This window comes from Dromaius novaehollandiae, chromosome 25 (assembly GCF_036370855.1).
Source record: "Dromaius novaehollandiae isolate bDroNov1 chromosome 25, bDroNov1.hap1, whole genome shotgun sequence".
In the NCBI taxonomy this organism is placed as follows: domain Eukaryota; kingdom Metazoa; phylum Chordata; class Aves; order Casuariiformes; family Dromaiidae; genus Dromaius; species Dromaius novaehollandiae.
The window spans coordinates 9,280,286-9,298,558 of record NC_088122.1 but is presented as its reverse complement, the minus strand read 5'-3'; the positions used below and the strand labels follow the sequence as shown (position 1 = coordinate 9,298,558).

Below are 18,273 nucleotides of genomic sequence, written 5' to 3'. Positions count from 1 at the left end.
TTTAGAAAGCAAAAGAATTGTGATTAGGAACTAGGAAGTGGAATTGCTTTAAAAATATTAAAGTGAACTTCTTTCCACTATTCACACAGCAGGCAATTATGAACATTCTTGAATAATGTATATTATTTCCCTAGAATTATCAAATAGAAACAATAATCTCTAAATTAGGTAATTTACTAAATAGTGCCTAGAAGGGAATATTTATAAAGGATATATCATAAGCAAATTTACTGATTTTGTCAAAGACCTCCTTAAATAATTTCAGATTAAAAAAAAGAATTAATTTAATAGAACTACCATGATCAAATATCTACCATGATCAAGTAACTTTTGAAGACCAAAAAAGTCAAATTATTATGTAGTTTGATCAAAGATTGCTCAAACCTGATACAAATCCTACCCAATATAATCTGAATAACTAAGCATCGATTAACCTGGAGTACAAATTAAAGATATTTATCCTACCAGATCCTGGTTTATAGAAGATGCTTCAGTCTTAACACATCTAAAGAACAAGATGAAAAATCTGCCCAGGTAATTCTCTCAGAGCAAACTGTGCTTGTATTTTTTTCATCATTGATTTCTACCAGTTCATAAAGACTGGTATATATTTTCAATAGTGTACATTATCAAGTTGCCTATTTGACTTTATGTTCCATTCCAGAATTTTCAATAGTTTCCAGTTGTTCTTTCTTGGAATAATAACCTGTTGTCCAAATAACGATTTTCTGTTTCTCTGGAGTTTATTTAGTACCTCTGTTTTCAATAACAAATGCTACTTTTGAATTTACAGGAATAATTTACACTGGCATAAGCACCTCTATACCTGTAGGCAAAAAGATGGAACGCATGACTTTAAATAAACCAATTCCTAGACAAATTACAGACGTAAAAATACTGCCTCCCAATGAGCCCCTATAAGTTACACTTCACTAGTTACAAAATTTCCACATGCCTACTTCAAAATCAACAAATGCTAATTTCTGAAGCCATGTTTTAAGCACACTAATTTCGAGAAAGTACAAGTGATATAATTGGCCCTATCCAAAGCTCCATTATATGATTAGAAAGGGTCAGTATTTTGCCTTGAAAGAATCTTTAAAATAATAAAGGCAACCTGAACTTCTATTTCTCTCTGTTTTACAATAGTACTGCAAGTCTTGAAAACTTCAGGACAGCTTTGATTTACCAGAAGCCCTGTCTCTTCTCTTTCCTTTCTCCTTTTCCTCCCAATACACACACATTTGTTTTATATCGCCTATCTTAAATGTGAATTATTTTCTGTCCTTGGAAAATTAGAAATAATTTTAAGACAGCATAGACAAAAAATATGCAGAAAGTAACATACATTTTGAAGTGTCAAACCACTGATGTTAGTTGATATTGCTCTCAGACAGTCAGCACTCTCCTGGGCTGTATATAACTGAAGTATCCCAGTACTAACTCCATCGAGTGCCAGCACTTCAAATGCATTAGATCTGCAGTAAGAAGAAACATATCCATAAAGGAAGATATGTCAGTTTTCTGAAACTGCCCAATATTTTTCAGGGTTCAAGTGATCTTTACAATCTTTGACAAGTTTTGGGTTTTGACTTTACAAAGTAAAGGAAAGGTAACAGAAAGAAAGATAATAATGGACAGTATCAGGAGCAATACATACAATAAATACTTTCTCTGTACCAGTATCTATATGCCCTGATCATTTATTTACTAGGGTATAAATATATGTTTACAATTACTGAACTTAGTGTAGCATACTGAGGACATATGCATTAATTTTTTTTGAACAACTATAACAAATCCTGAAACCAAAATGACTTTTTTTCTGCATTTCTTGCATTTTGGTTTCATTTACTAAGGATGTATAAGTTGCAAAGAATTGACTTCCCTAGTTTTAATTTCTTGGATTCCTATAATTTTCTATATAAAATTCTAAGCAATGCTTCCTTTAAGCCCCTTTATGACATAGAAAATCTGAAAAATGTACTTAAAATTTCCTTTAAAGCATTTTTCAGTGTAAGGCCCCTTTTCATAATAGCATCTACGTATGCTAATTGCTAATTGCATTTATTCACTTTCTATGCATCTTTTATATAACAACTTTATTCTGCAAATGCCAGTGCTTTCCTCATTGCTTGCAGTAAATTAGGCACCATCCATGTACTGCTGAAATCCCACACATCTGGATGCTGAAATGGGATATCATTATGCATTTTGAACTGTTAGATTTTTTGGTAGGAACAACAGAAAATTAAGTAGTGGCATGGAAGTGCACTGGTTTAGATATCTTTAAAATATGTGTCATGCAATGTTTTCAGCAACAGAACTTCAGAAAGCTCAAATACTACTATAAAAGACAATTATAAATAGTTGAAAGATTGTGCATATGTTTCTTTTGTATATCATTTGGAAAATATTGCTGCTATCTGCTATATTTGTAGTACAGATTATTTATATGCTATATTGGTTTCTTTTCAGAACTAACCCAGAAGAAAATAAGATACTGACTCAAGAAAAATGCTCTATGTGGTTGCAGGGTTTCCCTGTGATTCTCTGATCTAAGGCCAAGTCCAATAATGCTTAGTTTATGATATATGTCAAAATAAGCATTCAAAGTGACACATGGAGGTTACAAGGCATGTTTACTCATGACTTACTGAAAAAATTATTAACCTAACATTTGTCATTCATAGGCAGTTTGATGGTGCACATGAAGACTCATATCTATATACTTGCTAAAAATGGTATTATAAAGTTCCCATCAAATACAATATTCACAAGACAGTATCCATATATATATATATGTATATATACACACCCCTCTGAGATAGGAACGTTCCATTATCATGTATGTAGACAGTGGAGCATGGAAAAAAACTGAATCTGCTGCCATGAAGTTAACCCATTCACAATGCCTACTTTAGACATCAAATTTAAATATCAAAATTAAAATACATTTAACTGAAGCAGGAAGTAGTAAATGCTCTCCACTGAATCCACAGAATGCCTAGGATACTAACTCATCCAGAGCAGATGCATGAATGAATGCAATGTGAATGCCCTATTCAAGTGGCACAAAGTTATACAAACGGCTGATGAAAGATCACAGAAATAAACTCTTAAGCCAACAACTAATGCACTAGACAATCAACATAAAAACAAAACAAAACAAATTTTATTATAAAAATGAACTAATCTTTTACTGTTTGAAAGCATGATGCTGGCAATACTTTGGATGACACTACAAACTCCACTTGTCACATCCTTTTCCTTATTAAAATATGGTAATCAGTTATAAAAGCCAGTTGACAGAGTTCTGAACGCTTCAGTCACAGGATATTTGCACAGAATCAAAGAACATGGTGTGAGGGATCCTGAAGGTCCTCTAGTCCAACCTCCTGGCTGACTGGTTTACATTACAATTCTCTTTTCAGCGAGAGGACCAAAACTGGACACAGTATTATAGATGCATGTATTTGAGATGTGGCCTCACAAATGCAAAGCAGAGAAGAATAATCACTTCCTTCAACCTGCATACCATTTTATTACCAAAGCAGCCCCATCTGTCTTAGCCTTCATCACTGAGAGTGCTTACAGCTGACCGCTGCTCAATGTGCTGTCCATTAGGATCCCCAAGCCCTTCTGCAGAGCTGCTCCCTAGCCAGTATTGTTGCATGGGCTTATTCTGACCCAGGTGCAGGACTTAGCATGTGTCTTTGCTGAACTTGATGAGATTCCTGTTGGCTCATTCTTTACCTTTTTGAGGTCTCTCTTGATGGCAGTCTTATCTTCAAGAATGTCTACTGCTCCCAATTTGATGCCATTCATGGACTTGATGAGGATGTGCTCTGTCCAACTGAGCAGATTACCAATGAAGATGTTAAACATTACTGGCCCTACTACAGACAGCTGAGGAATAATACTTGTAAACAGCCACCAGATAAACTTTGAACCATTATCCACTGCCCTTTGAGTCTAGCCAGAATTTCATACGTCTTGTAGTCCACTCATCTAGTCCATTGTCCTCAATTTGGCTACAGGGATGCTACAGGAGACTGCAGAAAGTCTTGCAAAAGTTAAGGTAAATAACACCCACTGCTCTCCCCTCATCTACAGAGAGAGTTGTTTCATCATACGAAGCAATCTGGGTGGACAGGCGCAGTCCTGAGCCCCCAGAGTCTCTGTGAGGAACCTGTCAATCTCCTGTTCATCCTCCATGATGCTATGCAGCTGCTCATCTCCTTCATCTCCTCTTCAACTGATAGCTCAACCACCTCCTCCACTGACCCCATTCCTGGTCTCTAGCCAATGTGTCCCTGTAGCCTGTGACCAGGACAACTGCCTCCTCCCTCAGGAGCTCTGTCTGGTTTAAGGCCTCTGATGTGCCATAGGTAGTCACACTGTCTGGTATGGGGGACGGAGACCTGCAGTGCACCACCACCACCACCACCACCACCACTATGCTGACTTTAGCAGAAAGCTGGTTTTGCCAGAAAGCAGGCCCCTTTGAAGCAAGTGACTGAAACAGAACAGAAAAAGAATAAGCAAAGTTTACAGATGCCAACCAGTAAGTCTGTGCTGGTAAAACAGTGGTTTTGTTCTCAACATACTGAACTTTATTATGATTATTTCTTGCCTTTAATTACAGTAGTTTCCCTCTACAATTCATGTAACATATTGTTCTGTTTTACTCTGTAGTCTGAAAAATATAACATATATACAGAAAAAAGTAAAAGCAAATATGGAAGCTAAAAATAAAAGCTAAGTAGAAAACTACTGAATGCTGAATTTTTCTTTTCTTTTTATGTGAAGTAATCAATAAATAACGCAAGCACAAAGACAGCATTGAAATTCAGGAGAAAATAAATCCTGGAGGCTTAAAGATCATGCCTTTCTCCATTTCTTCAAAGCATGGGTGGGGGGAAGAGGCACAAGTATGCGCCTACTCCTTTTAGCTAAGTTTTGTATTTAATACTGAAAAACAGGTTTGAGAGATCTCAAGATGCTATGTAGTCATCTCATCACCACAAAATACGATTAGATACATCTTTTTTGGCTATTTTTTCCCTCTGTGGCTTCAAGATCATTGAAAGACAGAGCTAGAGGAAATTCCCATCTCTTCTACTTTTCCTGTTACTGTACCGATTATTGCAAATAGAACCAGAAATGAATGGACTTCAGTTCAGACACCCCCCAAAAAGAAAAAAACAGGAAACAGAAATGTAAGCAGTTACTGCTCTGAGAAAGATTGTGTGCTGGTGCTTTACTCTCAGTATCATTTCAAATACAGATGGGATGACATTATCAAGAATTTTACATAACTATTTTAAGTGACTACCAAAGCTCATGAAACTCATCTCTGAATCAAGTAAAAGATAAAGTCCTTCCAAATACAGAAGTCTCCACTTTAATAGATGCATCAACTTTATGGAATTTTTCCCACTTTGCCATGATTGGAAGTATTCTTCACTACAAAGCAGCAATCACCGAATGTATCATGTATAAATAGTCTTACTGAGGAAAGTATCACTTAAACTCCCAGACTGAGAAAATTGAAGGCCTTTTTTTCATCTTGAAAGACTGGAGTTGCATGATTTTCTCCAATGTAGCCTGTTCAAAGACAGCATCATTGTGGCTGTGAAGTGACAATCTGGAGGCAGCCATCCTTCTCCAACATTTAAAATATCTCATCTCTTCCTCAGGTGTGGAAGAAGGATAACAAACATTAATTGTTAGGCATATGTTTCACACATTAAATGTAAGAGATCATTTTTGCTGATATGTGACTTCTATGGGGAAAAGTACAAACACTTCAGATGCAGAAAAATTTCTGATGAAAAGAGTCTTCTTTTAATATTTCATATTATGTTGTTAGTTTCTACAGCTTTCTCTCACTCTACATTTATGTAGTTGGACAGCTACTGAATCTGGCCATACTGTCTTTAACTGGACATTGCATGAGTGTGAATAAGAATTTTAGAATGTTTGCTTTTCCTAAACTTTAGGGATTTGGGCCACACTACCCTTACATTTCTTTGTTATTATTTTCAGCCTTTTATCTGTAAATTTTTGTTTGTTTGTTTCTTGTAAGCATAACCACTCAGGAGCATGTGGCACTGTTTTCTATACTCAGTCTATTTATATCCCACTTTCATGGTGAAATGATGGAAGAATCTGCATGCTGCTCTGTTTTGGGGTTTGTTTATTGCATTAATTTCTTTTAATAAAATAACACTGTTTTAGTGAGAGTGGCAGTCAGAATAACAGATAGGCATCGACAGACTTAAATTCAATTCCTGACTTTGACACTTCTTGGTAATTAATAATAACTAATATTAATAAAACTTAAAATGGCCACTGTGAATTTTGCCATATAGAGCCACTAGATTTTCAGTATCTGAATGTGGTATGTGAAACAGTCTGTCCTTTAGATTTATCTCAAAGTTATACGGTATCTCCTTAATAAAAGCCTAGATGGTTGTCTGACAGCAGCTGTTTTATCCAAAGTTTACTAACATGTTGTTACAGACAGATACACTTGATCAGCTTTATATCTTCCCAGGTCCTAACTCAGTCTTCTGCCCTGTTTCTACATATTTTGATGACTGCCTTCAAAGTTTCTTGTGTTTCTTACAGCATTTTCTAGTGGCTTATCTACATTACTCTACGGCTGTCTTGCTAGAATTTCTACTTCTATTTAGGCTTAAGTTTTATGGATTATGGGTGGATATGAATGAAAAATCCTAAGAAAGTACTCTCTGAATCTTTATCCCTTTGAAATTTAAGAAATGAAGGGCTTTAGTACTGTAGCTTTTATATACCCTCATATTTTCAAATAATGATCAAGTTGCTCATACAATTGGGTTATTAGCAGAAACTGTGGAGCTAAAAATAAATGAAGCTATTAAGCATAAACCTGGATTGCATTTTGTGTTTGTTTTAGCTGAACATTTTGCTTCCCATGCTGTCACTTTGCTTTATTTTGTATTAAACTTGGAGTAGTAGAGTAAGATAACTGAAGTGACATAGAAATGATGCTTCTAGAGAAATTTTCCTACTAATTTGCCAGCAGAAGCAACTCCCAGCTGTATCCATCAGGTTTGTAATAATACATGCAGAGAAAAAGGAGAGGGGGGAGGTGGGACGGTTTTAGTATTGATCCGGTCTCTTTCTTACTCTGTTCTTCATGAAGTCATACAAATAGTTACACTGGCACTATGAAGAGGACAGAATAGGGTAAAACAAGCAGCTGAAGGAGAAACAAGAGAGTGGAATGCAGGTATGAGATAATTTAATCGGCTTTGCTGCAGGGAGAAAAGTCTGTGGAATTACAGTCTGTCACACTCAGCATGCTTTATTTGTACGGAAGTAACAGATCAAAGAAAGAGGTGGAGGAGTTTTGCTGGAAAACAGGAGCAGCTTGAATTACTGAAAGCTATATGCAATATCACTGTACTACTGTCGTCTCTTGAGTGCAGCATGTCTAGTAGGGCTGGTCACTGTGGTAGGCTGGAGAACAGGGTGTATGTGTACTTGTGAGTAAGTGTTTTATAATTTCAGTGTAATTATGGTAAGGCATAATTCAAGTGAGATGCATTTCACCCAATTTAGCCATGTTAAATTCTATCGCCTAAGTATATGGATGAGAGGCAACAAACAGAAGTTAGAATGTGGCAAATTACAATCAGATATTAGATTTTTTTTTTTTTTTTTTTTTTTTTTTTTTTTTTTTTGCCATGGGGGCAATCAAATACTGACACAGGTGCCAGGATCAAAAACTGCCACAGTGCGCCTGTGGACTCTTCATCCTGGGAAGTGTCCAAGACTTGACAGCACAAGATGTCTGGGCAACATGATCCCATTAGACCTGCAGTGAGCAGGGAGTTGGACTAGATGACCGCCAGGGCCCCTCCAACCTAAATTATTCTATGATTCGATAAGCAAGGCATGCTAAACTCAGGAACAACTTTGTTTTATCATAAGTAAATGCACAAGATAGGTGAGGTGAATCACTCTCTGGAGATATTTATTTCTCTCCATTGACTCCAACATGAGTCCAGGGATTAAGCACATTTGCAGATGAGCAACTATTAGATGTTACAGTCAGATAAGATCAATCTCACTTATTAAGTCCCAATCCCATAAAGATTTTAAGCATGTGAATAGTTCCACAGAACAGTTGGAATGTTGGTTTGCCTTACATTATCGACATGCAGAGCATAATCACATTAACTCAGCTTAAAAAAATACAAGAAAATATTACTAAATATGAATTGAAAATAACAAAGAAAAAAGCAGACAAGATTGATTTCATTCATCTTATTGAATGAACTGGCAAAGTAAATACAAGCAAAGGTAAAAAAAAAAAAGGAACCCTTCAGCTGTATTTTTAAGAAGTCTTAATGCAAGTATTTATATTTTCTTTTAGTCACTTGGATGATACAGAGGCATGTTATTTTCTAATTGGTCTTTCAGCACAATGGGAGTGTGTGGGAGATGTGAAAATTTTAAATAATAAGCCATCCTACTGCATTCCTTGTAGGAAGACTAGATTTATCTTAATGATGCCTTTACAGATGACTTGACAGGTCAATAGCTTCAATCTCTTATATAAAACATATAGGTGTCTCTAGTTATTTCCTGACACATAAGATGGCTAACAAAATCTACATATAGATAACAATTATTGGACTGCCTTGCCATTGTAATGCTCGTTCATGTTCAGGTTCAATTTCCTCTCAGGCCCTGTAAGCCTTTCGGTAAGAGGACAGTCTACAGCCCACAACAACTGAATTGTATTCATCAGTGTCATGAATACAGAGAATATCAGGTACATTTTGTTTAAATTATACGCAAATGATTACTTCTTCAAGATTTTCAGCTCTCCACATGATTTAAATATATAGTTTATACGGCATATGAAATTCAGATGTGTTTGGGAGGGAAGAGCAGATGTTCATGTGCATGACACACTTAGCAATGTTTCTTTGAAGTCTGCAAACCGTCTGGTTTCAGAAGGAAGACCAATATAGCTTGCTCTTATATTTTTATTATTATTATTATTATTAATAAGCTAACATAGTGCAAATCAGACTTTTTCCACAACACACCTCTGAAAACAGTCATTTCTTGAACAAATAGGTATTTTGAAAAACAAAAGCAATTAAGCTCAGTAATGAGCATTACGACTACTCACTTCAACATACTCAGCTCACTTGACTTATTTCTTTCCTACTTTGATGCCCAAGTTAGTGGAAAGCAAGCAGGTCTGCCACTGAAACCCAAGGCTATTTATCCAGAGGCATTTATTGAAGACATCTGGGGGCAGAGTCTTGCTGAAATAATCCTAGTGGATTAGAATTTAGTATGTTGTCAGCAAGCAGAAGAAAAGGCAAAATAAGTCTCACCACCTCCAGAAAGAAAAAGAAGTAATAATTCTTTGAGCTCAGTGGTAATATTAATATGAACAATCTTCTGACAGTATTAATCTCTTTATTTTGGGGGGTGGGGATAGGAAGATTTCTTTTGCCTTTTCTTCTGCTTCCTAACAATTTGCCTTTCTGTGATCTAGGATTCTGTACTCTAAGGGATGCTATTTAGTAGAAGAAGCACAAATGAAGAGATGTGCAACATGTAACCATTGGGGATGAGGGGAAGTTCTTCCTGAATACATGGATTCTGAAAAGAATGAGGATGCTTCATTTTTGCTTGTGGCACACTTAATTGCAGTATAGATTTTAAAGCTAGAATTCAGCTAACCATTGTGAGGGTGAAGATTCAAAAAATAAGCCAGTTTACTTCTCTTGCTATGCTGCCGAACAAATTAAAGGCATGTATATGAGCTGTAAAGAGCATGTAAATACACTGCTCTACACTGCAAAGAAACAGCAATTTCCTTAATTTTCATGTCATTGATTTTTTGATACATTTTTAGACTACAAATATCTGGCATCCTAAAGGATGTCTAACTTCTGGCTTAGACATTCTACTTCACTTGCTGCATAAGGAACAGGTACTAAAATGCTGAGAATCAGTACTCAGCGCTGATCTCTAATTCTGTGTGGCACAGTTCCTGTCTAGCTTTTCTTTCCTGCCTATATCTTGATTTTTCTCTGAGTTAGCAGCTCATTTTAGTCAAGGGTATGTCTGTCTCTCACTGTGGAGAGGTCTGCAGAATGCCTAGCCACTTCTTGGATATCTCTTTGCTTCTATTCTGCTGAGCAGACTTTATTCTGTAGCCTGCATTTACTTGATTCCTGACAATTGATTTCCAAAATATCTTGCTGCTTGAACAGAACTGTGACAAACTTTAATCTTCCTGAAGGATCAAACTGCCCTGTTACAACATTTACAATCCCTGATGTCATCCCCCTGCACTTTGTACTGTTAGGTTGCATCCCATTTCCATTAGTTCCATCTTTTTATAAGAATATAGTGCTCCTTTTCTGTACCGATGATGCTGATTCTGTGTCACCAGTGAGCTTGATTAGTGTAGTTCTATGTTCTGCATCAACAGCAGCCAAGTTAGTTCTTAAGGCACTCTATTAATAGTATCTCTCCAAATCAATAGTTTCTTTTTCACTACAAATTACTCTCATCTTTTCCGTTTACCAGACGTTACTGTCTGCCATAGTTTCCTGCCCTACTGCCCCCTTTTCTTGAATTAGATTCCAGTTTGGCTGTGGTATTTTTCATTTACATACTCACTCTTTGCTCAATTCCTTCACCTTCCTTATCTCAAAATGGTTTGCTTAATTTCTTACTGTCCTATTTATTTACCTAATTAACGGCATTTTGTTAACCCACTGAAGTGTTAAAATGGGAAATAGAAGACTTAAGAAAAATTATCTATCTTAAAAACCCAGTGAGCCAATTATAAAAACAAAACAAAACAAAAAACACAATACACTGCAATAATTATAATGACCAGAATATCAAGAAATAGAAAATAACACCAAAACCTAATTAAGCTGTTTTTGTAATTGGGATCATAGCTACACAGACTCATAGCCACTGTGCCTACGTTACTTCCAGTCCACACATTTCTTGAATTTAGCTTCCATCTGCTTCCAAATGAGTTTGGGTTTTTTTTTTCAGACTCTAAACTCATAATGTTTGAGAGGTTATAGATACACAATATTCACTTCTTAAGACTCTGCATACTTTGGGTAAGAAAGACATTGATCTCAGTATTTCACTGCCAAACTTCTATTACAATTAGTGACCAACTCTATCCCTAATGTATCCATCAACAAGTAGCAATTAACAGTATTCGCAAGAACAGAATTTTCACAGTACATATTACTGTAAAATTTACACAGAAAACAGGACATTTAAGACACTTCTGGGTTGATGAGAACTTTAGGATGATAAAAGCAGTGGTGCCTTATTATAAAAACAAGCAAATAAAAAAGTTATTGATTTAGTAAGTTACCAAAAGGAGTACACCAATCTACATGCATTCAGATAAACTTCAATCATATCAACAATCCGAAATATACTAATTAGGGGTGACTTGGGTAGTTACTATTTCTTGCCCATACTCACACTCTCTGAAGACATAGCTGGAAAAATCCTGCACCGAGAAGAGAAGAGATCTACTACATTTCTTACCTCTTCTTTAGGTATCCTGGGACTGTTTTTCTTCTGTTTTTGTTTTGTAATGGGGCAAACACACTTCATGGACTTGCCCTTTGCAGTATTTCTGATTATTCCTCTTTGAGTATAAAAAAGGAAAAAAGTCCTTCCTATTCTCTCTGGTTTCCGTTAATACCTATGGTGCTAACAAAATCTAATATATGTGAAAAAAGGTACTCTTTGGCACTAAGTAAAAAGACTTAAGACTTCATGAGAAAAATCAAATGAAAAATCAAGTGAAATGAAAAGTCAAAGGTAAGTCCTTTTCCTTATAGTAAAGAATAGAATAACAATCAAACATACAGGTTTTCCTGGCCATCTGATGACATAAGAGCTAAAAGTATGCATTTTCGTGCCAAAGTTACTGGAAAGCTCAGAGGAAGTACCAAGCTATTTAAAATGTGTAGTTTAACCACAAAGGAAATGATATAACCTAATCTGATTAGCTTAGATTAGAACTGATCTAATATCACACTAAAGTTATATTATAGTCTAACAGACAACTCTAGCTTATAAAATGTTTCTAATCCAAAAAAGGGTCAAAGACATTCAGCAAGATGCTTACATGCTATACGCTGACATACTCAATATTTTTTAAAGGCAACAAAAAGATACCCTTCAGTAACATATCAGACTCTGTTTGACCTTATGACAAGCAATCTCTTTTTTGTTCATAAGGTTGTCTGAAGGCTGGAGATTATTTACAACACTGGAAAAGGAAAGCTGAAAATTATGATGGCCAAGGAAAGAAAAGTGAATGAGGTCATCCAAACTGGCTGGCAGCAGCTTTCCACATCAGAACAACAAGAATAGTTGGGCTTACACTGTACAAAACCACGTATTAAAACAAGCCACAGCAATTAAGCAATTGATTTTAATAACAAAAGAATGCTAAGTCTGCTGTGGCTATCTGCAAGAATCTCAGAGGTGAAAAAGACGGTTTTCCATTTGGGAAAGAAGGACTGAAGAATGCAGTGTGTGTTACATGGCTGAGTGGACAGACAGCAAGATACTCATACAGGCTTTAATAACCTTTCCCAAACCATAACATTTTGCACAGTTGCAAGTAAATTCCTAAAGCAAGCAGTACATAGACCATTCTGATACAGAGAATGATGCAGATCACTCTTTCTAAGTTTAATTGATGTAAAGAGCAGGGAAAAAGGCCCTTCACACAGGTCACCCAGTAGAAGAGAAAGCACACAGCTGCGTATGTGATACTACAGAAAACAGTTCCAATAGTTCTCAATGATATGGACTTAAAAACAAGAGTGGCTGTTCCAGTGCCAGTGCACCTTCTTAAGATCAACTGAGATAATCCTATATATTAACCCAAGGATAATATATAAAGTAGTATATAAAAAGAAATATATAAAGAAGCATTACAGCAAAACAAAGCCATGACAGAGAACAGGAGGGATTCAGAAAGTAGCAAGGATGACATATAGATTCATAAACTCATTTAATACTGAAAAAGTAGGCATGCTGTTTACCTAATGTATGCAGACAGACTCTAAATAAATATTCAGAGAATGGCAAAAAAAGCAAATTGGTCAGCTAGACCCATGATACATTCAAGGAAATTGGCACAGACTCATTCAAATGAATTTAGATTGATGGCTGAAATGTGAAAGGGAGTCAAGATATGCAGATATGGTTGAAAGAAGGGATTTTATCCAGACTGATGTTACCATTTATACTTCTAGTTGTTTATAGGTTTCATTTCATGCAAGGCAGACATTTGATTATATAAAGTAAGTACTGAAGACAAATGCTGGAATTTATGCTTACACAAACATGGAGAAATGTAAAAGAAAGTAATATGTGGGATAATAGTAAGAATATAAGCATGTATTTCAGAGGAGGAGAGAATAGGTAAGAGCAGTCTGGTACCCCTCATATAAGAATACAACATTGGTAAGAACATGGGACTGGCCTCATCAGCAATTACTCCCAAGGTGGTATTCCTTTAATGCTCACATGGATATTCCTGCAGGATTACCAAAAATAAAAAGCAGCAGGGTGCATATCAGTAGAAGTATCATGTGATAGTGATAGGCTCTAAGGAATGATTCCAACTTCCTGTATTGTTTAAAAGAAAAGGCAAAAGAACAGTAATAGTGGAATGCTGTGTACAGAAAGTATATATTGGAGTCAGATGCATCACAAGAGACTGTATCTATCTGAGGCTGAGGCTGAAAGCACTAGAATTCTAATTCCTTACATGAAAAATACTTAGAAGGTGTTTTATTTCAAGGCAATCTCAAAATGCATATATTGCTGACATTTTCTGAATTGGAATCCATTCGGATTGCTCCAATTAATGGACAGAGTGCACAGAATAGGAGTGAAACTGCTTCTAACTAGCAGGGTAGTAACTGAACTCAGTCGTTTAAATGTTTTGATTTCTTTCCACTTATCCTTTAAGTGCAATAACATTGATCATTAGAGTTGATGCCTAAATATGCATGCAGAGATTTGTTCATTTAACCCACAGGAGAACTTCTAAGCCTTGTTGTGATATATTTATTTTGGAATGTATAGAGGCCTGTTATAGATTTGGAAGAATGACCATGTGAACTTCACAGCTGAAGGAGGGAGAAAGAAAGCGGTGGAGGAAGTGATGAGAGACTTAGCAAAGAATAGAATTAAGAGCTAACACAAAGACTGGGGAAGAACCTAAAACTCTCCTGGACAGATTACTATTATTTGATTTGTGATGCTTTAACGCAAAGTCTGGGAGAGGAGCTGCCACCTGATTCAGGTGACAGTATACACTTTTGCTTTCACATCTTTTTGTTAGTCCAGCAAAATCAGCTCTTCTATCCTATTCCACAGATGCTTTATAAACCATTGCTTAGGTCTCTGAGATGCAAGATTTTATGATTGAAAATACTACTTTTTGTACCCTGTACTTTATAAAACTCTGTTACAGTCAATGAGTTTCTATATGACAATGGTATGTAGCATAGTCACAAGAATTGTGAGATATCTCATTATTTTTTTAAAAAAGGTGTTAACTGACAATATCAAAACTTGGGAATATGGAATATAGGAGTATTCTCTTATAGAGCTATGGAGTGAAATGTAATACCTTAAAAACTAATTCAAGTAAAGCCAAGCTTAACCTCTGAACTATCTGCTGATGGTAACCGAACTCCCAAGATAAAATGGATTATGGAAACATATTTTATGGAGCTATGTTTACTATACTTTTTACTTTGTCATTGGTAATCACCAAGCATGCCATTAACCTCAAGGGAAGATGACCGGCATATATATATATCTTTCATGATAAAAACTAAAGATTTTCATAACGCAAAGAATTCTTGCACAGCCAATGCTCCAGAGCAAAATATTAGGTCCAGCTAACTAACCCAGTGCTTCCCTTTTTAGATTACAAACCTTAATTTATCTGTTCCAGCTTTGTACCTCGAGATGTGAGCCATCGACAGAGGAACTGATAAGGTGTCTAGCCAGCGCTTCTCGTATTTTGGTTCATTAGCTATGGGTGAAGAAGGTGATGATGGAGCCTGTACAAAACAAATGAGAATCAGTAAGCACAGTCTATCAGACAATATAGTGCATAAATCAAGAATATGCATTTCTGGCTGTGCTTGTGTTGGAAGTGAATAATATATAGCAATAGAACTATTCAAGAAACTCAGGATCTAGTAGAAAAATGTTAAAAAGTATTTGTGTAAAAAAGAACACTGGACATCTTGATACTATACTTGTGATTTGATTTCAGTATTTCAGTAATTTTAATTTTAGTATATATATGTAAAGACTACAGCAGTCATGCAGAATACTGGTTTCTTATTTACGCATTGTGACTTTTATCCATAGCATTATTTAATAACAGATTGCAAATCCTGAGTTTCATATTATCACTAACCATCTACGGACTGATGAATTTAAAAATTTTATCTTTGAAGTTTTCCTCCAAGTATTTCTTCTAGTAAAGATTGCTGGCATTATTTAAGCAGTAAAAGATGTCCAGATCTCAGAACAGTGAAAATAAATATGTACCTGTATGACCTACTTAGTTCATGTTATGAGAACAAACAAAATAATATAACATTAAATTAAATGTGTGCAAATGCCGCTGCAAACGAAGTTAGGGGAATTAGACTGGACATACTGTCATTGATAAAAGGGTCTAGCCAAACCTAAAGTAGAGATTATATGGAGATTGTTCAGCCTCCTAATATATATTGCCTCTTATGTATCACACCTAATTATTTAATTAGTTCCTGAAGGCACCACAGAATGAAACATGATTAAAAGAAAGTATTTTTTAGATTGTTAAAGGTGTAACAGAACCACTAACACTAATATATATATGCAGTGGTATATATATGTATATATATGTAGTTTGTTCTTTATGACATAATGTCCAGAGGTTTACACCATTTGTAAAAACAGAGGTTTACACCAGTGAAAGTACAGAAATATGCCCAAATTTAGAAGGAAATGGTGGCAATTGGTTTTGGTTGCAATTCAATTGATTTGAAAATTGTGTTTACAGGCAAAAATCAATTAAATTAGAAACAGCTGAGTAACTGCTGGAATACATTGTTCAGAATACCACTCAGGATTTATGATCATGATTATGTACTGCAAAATGGGAATTATTAAATGGGAACAACAGAACAGCAAGGAGCTTCTTACAGAGTGCATAAAAATGATAACTTGGAAAGTTTTCATTGGTACTTTTATCTCCTCACTATCATGACATCTGAGCATTGCACTCTTTTATAAAGATAGGAATACTTTTTACAGAGAAGCAGCTGAGACAGATTCACAGACACAGCTATTAAGGTCAAAACTAGGCATCTATGTTCTCTAACTCTGAACCAAAATTACTTATCCCAGGTTGTAAAGAGAATTTTCTAGTACAGAATGTAGTTGAAAGCTGGCTATTTTAACAAAAGGTCACAAATATGCACTGAGTAGTACGTACAAAAGCAGATAAACTACAGGATGACCTGGCTTCAGCTCTGTTAAGCCCTGGTGTTCAAAGGCCATAAAACTTAACTCAAAATAAAGCATATTCTGAGAATTGTTTTATTTCTAGTTCTTTTTCTTGCTCATAAGGTTTTAGGGTTAACATTTTTTCCTAAAGCTCTTATAGTCAGCAAGGGCTGATCTTTCTATTTATTTCTTTAAATAAATCAGAATAGTGAGTTTCATATTCTAACAGGACCACTGAGAATTAGTGACTGAGGAACGCATTCTAGTAAATGAAAAATTCATAATGAAATTGCCAGAATTGGTAATACTAAAATATCTCTTAGGCTTCAAACTGTTTGGGGAAAAGAATTTCATTTAGAGTATTTGCAAAGTACCTAGGAAAATCCAGCTTTCATCTGATTGAGATCTCCTGGTGTTGTTGCAGTATGAATATTTAATAATAAAGTTCATAGACTAATTCTAGTCCGTACAATTAGCCTCAAAAGGCTAAGGTGTCTCCAGAGCTTTGTATAAATTTTATAAGATCATAGTGAAGAATCTGTTGCATATTTTTGAATTCTGTACAAATGATTTTGTGACATAACCTCATGCAATCCGAAGTTGAAAATGATCAACATAATTTAAAGTGCCTATCTGGAAACTGAAATGTCTAAGCATAAACCTGAAGGTAGTTTATTACAGTCAAACATAAATGCTTGAATACAATCACTGAATTTATATCCAGGAATCAGAAAGTAAAGAAGTACCACAATTTCTGAAGCATCCTCACCTATTTTTCCATTCCCCTCCACTCTCTAGATATGGATCAGATCTAGATAATCTAAACTTAAAAGCCTGTCTGTAATGACAAGGAATAGGGAAAGGATACAAAGGGGTCAAGCTGGTGACATTCTCAAATGTCTACTTCATACTAAAACATATTCTACTACCCAGTTTATGTTGGAGCACAGAGTAGAGCCTGACCCCTCCTTCTTAAGAGAAAAAGAGGGCATACACATGGCCATAGGCCACCATGCAAAAAGTAAACTCTGTCATAGGACCAACACTTCATTTTGTTCAGCTTGTCCTGTAACCTATTACACTTCAATTTGACACTCATCCTTTGATTTTATCCCTTCAAAATTAGTGAACACATAGATAAACATAACAAACTGGGGAAGAATCAAGTCAACACAACTTTTGCAAACAGAGGTCACGTCTCACAAATCTTTCAGAGTTGTCCAAAGCAGTCAACTAATATGAGAGAACCACTTGGTAAGGCACACTTGGATTTCCAAAAATCATTTGTCCCACACAAAGATTCTTAGCTAATTTGCTATGAAATAAGGCAAGATAAATACAGATAAATAATTACCTAAAATATAGCAAAATATAGCAATCAAAACACAGCAATTAATAACCATTTTTCACTGTGGAGGGGCATTTTCAGGCTCCCACAGACAACTGTGGCCCAACCTATGCATATTGATGAATGAACTGGACAAGGTGGTGAATGCTGGACTGACCAAGTTTACTAAGCATACCAAGTAATGAAGAACAATAAAAAGAAAATCAAAACGAAAATAAAGAATCTCATGATATTTAATATTTCTCCAGTCAAGAGATAAAATGACAGACAAAATTATTGTAAACAAATACTTGAGAAAAGACAACATTAAC

The 18,273-nt window shown here is 35.5% G+C and overlaps 1 pseudogene; it reads right to left on the bottom strand.

The window, feature by feature from the left end:
• The window catches only part of LOC135323595 (gamma-2-syntrophin-like), an 89,098-nt pseudogene that overhangs the window by 37,393 nt on the left and 33,432 nt on the right, over nucleotides 1-18,273 (bottom strand).